Source organism: Octodon degus, unplaced genomic scaffold (assembly GCF_000260255.1).
Source record: "Octodon degus isolate 3935 unplaced genomic scaffold, OctDeg1.0 scaffold00452, whole genome shotgun sequence".
Classification (NCBI taxonomy): Eukaryota; Metazoa; Chordata; class Mammalia; order Rodentia; family Octodontidae; genus Octodon; species Octodon degus.
The window spans coordinates 202,277-210,473 of NW_004525028.1; positions in this window are offsets into that span (position 1 = coordinate 202,277).

An 8,197-nucleotide genomic window follows, 5' to 3' on the forward strand; every position below is an offset into this window, starting at 1 on the left:
GTAGCAGGAAACTCTCCGCACACTCACTGGACCTGGGCTAGGACTCAATCCGTAACTTTTAAAACCTTAGTAGAATTGAAACATACTGTTGTTACTTATGGCCCTACTGCTCCCTTTCCCTTGACTTTAGTGGAAATGCTAGGACAGCAAACTATGGCCCCAAATGATTAGAAAGGAATAGCTAGGACATGTTTGAACCCAGGAGATTATTTATTGTAGAAAGGAAATTTTTGTGAATATTACATGAAACAGGGAGCTTGAAATGCATTTCACAACATGGATGTTAGAAAAGATTTGCTAATAGGGAAGGGTGCTTTTGGTAGCATAAAGAATTAACTGACCTTTGCATTCCAGCTTTATGAGCAAACAAAGATAACTGTGATTAGGAGCTGGAGGGAACTCCCTTGTAAGAGTGAAACATCTCTTAACTTGGATTCATTAGTCAAGGTTCTGATGAAAATTTCCAATATTTCGTTCCACATTTATTAGAAGCTACAGAAAATTATCAGTGACACAGAAGCTGGAAAACTTATAGTTCAAGAGTTGATCTTTGAAAATGTGAGTAAGTGGTGTAAAGGGGCTTTAAAAGCCCATAAAATGCAAACTATACTGCCTGAGATGAATCAGATTTGTGCAAATATTGGCTCCTCATATATACAGGGTACTGTCTTGGCAGCAGCTATTACTCAGGCTATCTATCCATAGCCCCCCCAAAAAGGAAAAAATTAGGCCATTTGTTTGTGTTGTGGGGATGAGGGACATATAACCCAACATTTTTCTGGTGCACCAAAGACAATGCAGCCTTTATCTGTCTCCTCAATAAAACCTTCTAGTCCATGTACTAGATGTAGATGAGGATACCATTAGGCAAGTGACTGTAAATCTAAAACTGATGTGGAAGGATGACCTATTCAGGGAAACTTCCAGTGGGCACCCCCCTTGGCCCCATCAAACAATGGGGGCACTTTCTCCTTCCCCCCTCACAAGCATCTTTGGCCTTTGGGGGGTGACAATCAATAGTGGAGGCTTGGACCTCAGTTCCTTCTCCAGACTCCTATTGACTCCTGCCATTTGGCCCCGAATTATTCCTACTGAAGTCTATGGACCTATGCTTCAGGTTACAGTGGGACTCTTGTTAGGCCTCATCAGTTTCATTTTAAAAGATCTTCAAGTTTTGCATGGTATTATTGATGCTGATTATGTGAGAGAAATCACAGTTATTATTCAGTCTACTCAAACCGTTGGTCAAATCACTCCAGCTACTCCTGTTCCTCAATTGCTTAGTTTTCCCTTGGAAAACATTGCGGGTTTATTTTTTATTTTATTTTTAATTTTTATTTTTTTGTATTTTAGGGAAGGGTCTACAAGGTATTCAAGGTCTCACTACTAGATTGGACTCATAGTGATCTGCCTGTTTATAGCCTCCCAACAGCTGGGATTGCAGGTGCATGACACCACACTGGGTCTCAATCTCTTTCTCAGTGTGCCCCTGAGTATTAAACCCCCTGTCCCTGTGCCTGCTTGCAGGCATTTTAACTTGTTGAGCTATTTGGCAGGCCCTTCCCTTGGAAAATTTTAGGAGAATGATAAGTAAGGAAAAACATTTCAAGGGTTTTAGGTCTATTAATACTTAATGGATTCAGCAAATTGAACAAAATTGTCCAGAGATGGAGTTTACTATGGAATGAAAAACATTTAAAGGTCTATTGGACATGATTGCAGATGTTTCAGTTATAACTTAGCATCAATGGCATGGAGCATGGCCTCTGGATGTGGCCACTACAGCTTTACAAGGGATAGGCAAAGTTTCTTACTCTAGCAGAAGTGCTAAGTTTCTAAATTGGAGGGATGAAGAAGGCCATTGTGGATATTTTTCTCCTTATATCCTCCCCCATGTCCAGGTTAATCTATGGAGTCATGTCATTTTATAGGATATGGGAGCATTTTTCGCCAGTCCTAATTCCTTGGTGGCTCATCAGATGTTACAGCAAGGTTTCCTTCCCAATCAAAGGCTTGGTACAAATTCCCAAGGGAGAAAAGAACCTTTTCTAGTTGCTCCTAATAGGGACCATTTTGGCATAGGCTACTCATCCTCACATTTTCAGGTGGGGCCTTGAACACTTCTACCACACAGATGGCATCCAAGATAACATGGATGTCTAATGACACTATATGGGTTGATCAGTGGCCCCTAGCTCAGGAGAAGGTTGGTAGCAGCTCATACACTGGTTGATAAACAAGTGATTGTGGGGCACCTCGAACACACCAATAGAGCTAGGAATACCCTGAATTTTGTAATAAAAAACATTGGGAAATGGAGAATGCTATAGGATTTATGGGCAGTCAATTGCACCATGGAACCTATGTGAGCATTGCAATAGAGATTGTTCAGTCCGATAGATATTTCTTTAAATTTTTCTCTTATGATGATTGATTTAAAAGGCTCTTCTCTATCCCTCTCCATCTTGAATGAAAAAAAAAAACATTTTGGTATTAGTTTAACCTCTTTTAATAATCAGGCCCCTATGTGCCATTTTCAGTGGTGCTATCTACTGCAAAGTATTGCAAATAGTCCAACCCTGTGCCAAGAGTTTGTGGCTGCAGCCATTCAGTAAGTGAAGGCATATTCATCCACATACATTATCCATTATATAGATGACACACTCTTGGCACATGAATTTCCATTCATGTTAGATCAAATGTTTATTCAATTAGATGATGCCCTCTGCATGCAGGTCTAGTAATTGATACTGAAAAGTTGCAAACTATGGGACCCTTTTCATATTTGGGACACCTTATTCAACAGAGGCATATATCCATGCATTTTTTTTTGTTGCTTTCATCATTTATTTCCACGTTCATTGCACTGTGGTCAGATAATATACATGAAATAATTTCTTCTTTTTTGCATATACTTAAGCATGACCTATGGACCAGTATGTGGTCTATTTTAGAAAATGACCCATATGCATCTGAAAAAAAATGTGTATTCAGCTGTGGTTGAGTGGAACGTTCTGTATAAGTCTATTATGGCCATTTGTTCCAAGTTCTAGTTCAGTTCTGCTACTTCTTTGCCAATTATTTTTCTGCTTGACCTGTCTTTTTGGAATAATAGGGTGTTAAAGTCTCAAGTTAAGATTGCAATAGCAGGTATTAGATTTGCCATGTAAAATAAGATTTGTTTTATAGAGCTGGGTGTTCCCGTGTTTGATGCATATGTATTCATGGGTGTTGCCTCTTCCTTTAGAATTTTTCCCCTAACCAGTATGTAGTAGTCTTCTTTATGTTTTTGATCATTTTTGGTTGAAAAATTGAGACTGTCTTCTAACATGAATGTTGCCACTAATATTCTCTGAAGTGCAGGAGTGTGTAACATTATTTTCCATCCTTTGACTTTCAGCCTATGAATTTCTTTATTAGGTAAGTATGTCTCTTTTTTTCAATTTTTGCTTTTATTTATTATTCTCCATAATTTTATTGAGAAACAAATAGCAATGAGACAATTTTAAAACAAATTGGAAGGACACTTTCAATAATTAACACATTGCATACTCTCTTCCTAGTTTTTAATTGCTGTACAACATACAAGCATGATATCAAATTTACAAACATTATTAAAACAAATCCCACTATTCATTAAGAGAATGTAACTACATATCTATCCTAAAAATTTTGGTACACAGATGAAAAATGGACATTCATCTGTACCCACTTTTTTGTTTAGTTTCATTATTTGAATATTATACGTGTGTTAACTGAGCAAAATATATAAAGGAGTCCAGTAGTCCATAATAGTATTGAGTCTTCCACTTCACTGCCAATGTCAGAAAGTGTTGACCTGAGTCCCCTACAGCACAACATAACACCATGGCTTTACTTCTTATACTTCGTTTTTATACTTTTCTGCTGGATGGTTAAGATAAGAAAAGGAAGACCTATGAAAAACAGTTGAAGCTTTGAGTCAGATAAGGTCAGTGAAATCCCTTCAGGATTTTTCCTGAGATCCGGTACATCAGATTGTAGATCTTTTGTCACTGTCAGCCAGGAGGATAAGTCATAGTCATTGCTTGACCGATGTGCTCTCTGTGAAAGTCTGAGAGAAAGTCTGCTCTCCATGTGGCTCTCCTTATACACACTCTACATCATTGATCACTTTGGCCCCACACTTCCTGATTAGGAAATTTGGGACACTATGGAGTTACATGACATTATAGTACAAGTTCTCATATGTCCTGAGTCTTTTTTTTTTTTTCAGAACCAGGGATTGAACTCAGGCCCTTGTGCTTGCCAGGGAAGCACTTATTCCATTGAGCTATCTCCCCGGCCCCCTGTCCTGAGTCTTAATTGACCTTGGAAGGCTAGGGCCAAAATGTTGGCTTTCCTTGTGACCCTGTGTTTTCTTGCAGACCCTAATTTTTGTCTGCAAATTTAGGTTATTAACCTTCCAGAAGAGAAGCTTATTGTTATTATAATACAACCTAGGCTGTTAAGCTTAACCACACTATCAGTCTGCATATAAAACATCTTAGACATAACATGGAACAGGTACTTTTCATCAACTATTAATATGTTGAACATTAAGTCCTTACACAATATGATAAAAAAATTAAAAATTAAAATATATTTTGAAAATAATCATAAGGAATTATATAATTGTTTATACATATGGGTCTGTTTTGTTTCACCTATGAGTATATCTTCAAGTGGCATCCATTTCAATATAAATGTTTCGAGTTTATCATTCTTTATAGCTGAATATTAATCCATTGTATAAAATACCACATCTTTTTCATCCATCCCTCAGGTGATAGAAATCTTGTTTGTTTCCAAGATTTGGCTATAACAAATTTTGCTGCTATAAACATAAGCACACATATATCACTATGACATGATATTTTCAGATCCTCCGGGAAAAATCTCAGTAGATGATTAAATGGGATTTCCAGTCCAAGTTTTCTAATGAGTCTCCACACTGACATCCAGAACAGTTGCACCGGTCTACATTACCACCAGCAGCGGAGAAGAGATTCTTTTTCCCCACATCCTCACCAACATTTGTTGTTGGTTGATATTTTTTATGATAGCCATCCTTTCAGGGGTGAGATGATATCTTATTGATGTTTTAATTTGCATTTCACGGATGGCTAGTAATGTGGAACAGTTTTTCATATATTTATTCACTTCTTTAATTTCATCCTCAGAGAAGTGCGTGTTCATCTTGGATGCCCATTCTTAGAATGGGTCATTAAATTTTAAGGTCCTAGTGTTTTTAGTTCTTCATAAATTCTAGAGAACAGACTTTTGTCTGAGTACTTATTAGTCATGATACTTTCCAAATTTGTGGATTGTCTTTTTACTTTGTTGGTAATGTCTTTTGATGTGAAAAAACTCCTCAATAAGAGCAGGTTTCAGTTGTTAGTTCTTTAATGTGTTTTCCGTGAAATTTGATTTTTGTTCATAAACTCTCTGCTTACACCTATATCTTCATGAGTTTCTCCTACTTTCTCTTCCAGGAGATTTAGTGTCTCTGTTTTAATGTTTAGATCTTTAATCCATTTTCACTTTAGCTTAGTGCATAGTGATAGACCTGGGTCAACTTTTAGTTTTTGGCATGTAGAGAGCGAGTTTTTCCAGCACCATTTGTTAAAGAGGCTATCTTTCTTCCAGTGTATATGTTTGGCAGTTTTGTCAAAGATAAAGTGGCTGAGTGTGTTCTTAGAGGCTTCAGTGAATTCAAATATATTGCATTGATGCTCAGGTCTATTTCATTGCCAGTACAATGCTGATTTTATCACAGTAGCCTTGTAGTATAACTTCAAGTCAGGAATTTTAATGTCTCCTGCCTTGTCTTTATTACCCAGGCTTGCCTTTGCTTTTCTAGGTCTTTTCTGGTTCCAATAAGGTTTTAGGATTAATTTACCTACCCATGTGTGTTATGTGGTTGATAGTTTGATAAGGATTGCATTAAAACTGTACAGCAGTTTTGGAAGAATGTCCTCTTCACAATGTTGTTTCTTCCTATCCAGGAGCATGGAATATCATTCCATTTTCTGAAATCCTTTACAATCTCTTTTTGCAGAGTACTTTAATTTTGCTTGAAAACATCTTTGACTTCTTTAGTTAGATTAATTCCAAGGAATTTCATTTTCCTGGGTGCTATTGTAAAAGGTATTGTTTCTATAATTTCCCTCTCAGTGAGTTTGTTATCTTTGGAGATGAACACTATTGACTTTTGGGTATTGACTTTATAACCTGCTATACTACTGAATTTCTGTATTAATTCTAGTAGGTTCTTGGTGGAGCTTTTTGGGTCTTCCAAGTAAAGTTTCATGTCGTCTGCAAATAATGGCATTTTAACTTCTTCTTTATCTATTCTTATTCTATTTATTTGTTTCTCTTGTCTAAATGCTCTAGCTAATGATTCCACAACTATATTGAAAAGGAGTGGTGGTAGAGGACATCCTTGTCTTATACCAGATCTAAGAGTAAAAGATTTCAGATTTTCCCCATTTAGATTTATGCTAGTCATTGGGTTTTCATAAATGGCTTTTACCAGATTGAAGTAGAGGCCATCTATTCCAATTTTCTGTAGGTCTTTGAGCATGAATGAGTGTTGAACTTTGTCAAAAGCCTTTTCTGCATCAATGGATATGATAATGTGGATTTTAGATTTCACTCTAATGATATAGTGTATTACATTTATAGATGTTGAACCATCCTTGCATCACTGATATGAATCCTACATGTTCGTGGTGTATGATTTTCTGGATGATATGCTGTATTCTATTTACTAGGATATTATTGATGATTTTGTCATCTATGTTCATGAATGAGTTTGGCCTGTAGTTATTTTTCTTAGTTGCATCTTTCCCTGGTTTTGGAATCATTATAGTACTTGCCTCCTGGAATGAATTTTTGAGAATTACTTCCTTTTCAATTTCTTTGAAGAGTTTGAGAAGTATACAGATTTCATCTTCTGTAAATTTCTTGTACAATTAAGCTGTGAATCAATCCAGACCTGGACTTTTCTTTGTCAGTAGGGTTTTAGTAAATTTTATACTTCAGTGGCTTATTTAGGGCTATTGAGAGTGATTATATCTTGTTGATTCAGTTGTGCTAATTTGTACCTTTCTTGGAGTTTGTCCAATTATTCTGTGTCTTATATTCTGAGAGACTAAAGATTCTCAAGGAAGCTATTGACAATCTTCTGAATTTCCACTTGGTCTGTGGTAATTATCCCCTTTTCATTCCTTATTGCTTGTGATTAATTTTTTTCTTTCCTCTTTTTGATGACGTTAGCTACTGACCATGCAATTTTATTTAATCTTTCAAAGAACCAATGTTTTGCTTCGTTAATTCTTTCAACTGTTTTCTTCATCTCAATTGAATTAATTCCTGCTTTAATCTTTATAATTTCTTCCCGTCTTTAGGCTCTGGGTTTGGTTTTCTTTTCCTTTTCTAGTTGTTGAAGGTGCAGGATTAGGGTGTATATTTGTTCCCGTTTTGTTTTCCTAATAAGTGAATTCACAGCCTTGAATTTCTCTCTGATAACTGCTTTCATGGTATCCTATAAATTCCGATAAGTTGTACTTGAATTTTCATTGAATTTTAGATATTGTTGAATTTCTTGTTTAATTTCATCTGTTACCCATGGGTTGTCCAGTAGGTTGTCATTTATTTTCCATGCATTTAGGGGATTTTTCTAGTTTCTTTTGTCGTTTATTTCTATTTTCATTGCACTGTGGTCAGATAATGTGCATGGGATAATTTCTGTTTTCTTGCATATACTTAAGCATGACCTACGTACCCGTATGTGGTCTAATTTAGAAAATGAACTGTGTGAAGCTGAGAAAAATGAGTATTCAGCTATGTTTTAGTGGAACTCTCTGCATATGTCCACCAATTTCACTTGTTTCAAGCTCTGTTTCAGTTCTGTTATTTCTTTGCCATTTTTTGTCTGTTTGATCTATCTTTTTTGGGATAAGGGGGTGTTGAGATCTTCTGTTAAGATTGTGGGATTGGATATTAGATTTTTCATGTGCATTAAGACTTTTTTCAGTGCAGCTGATAAAGGTTCTACAATCTGAGGTACAGGATCTCACGACAAATCCTGAGGGCATTTCACTGACCTTCTCAGACCAAAAAGCTACAACTCTTGTTGCATAGGTCCTGCTTTACCTTGGTCTTAACCATCCAG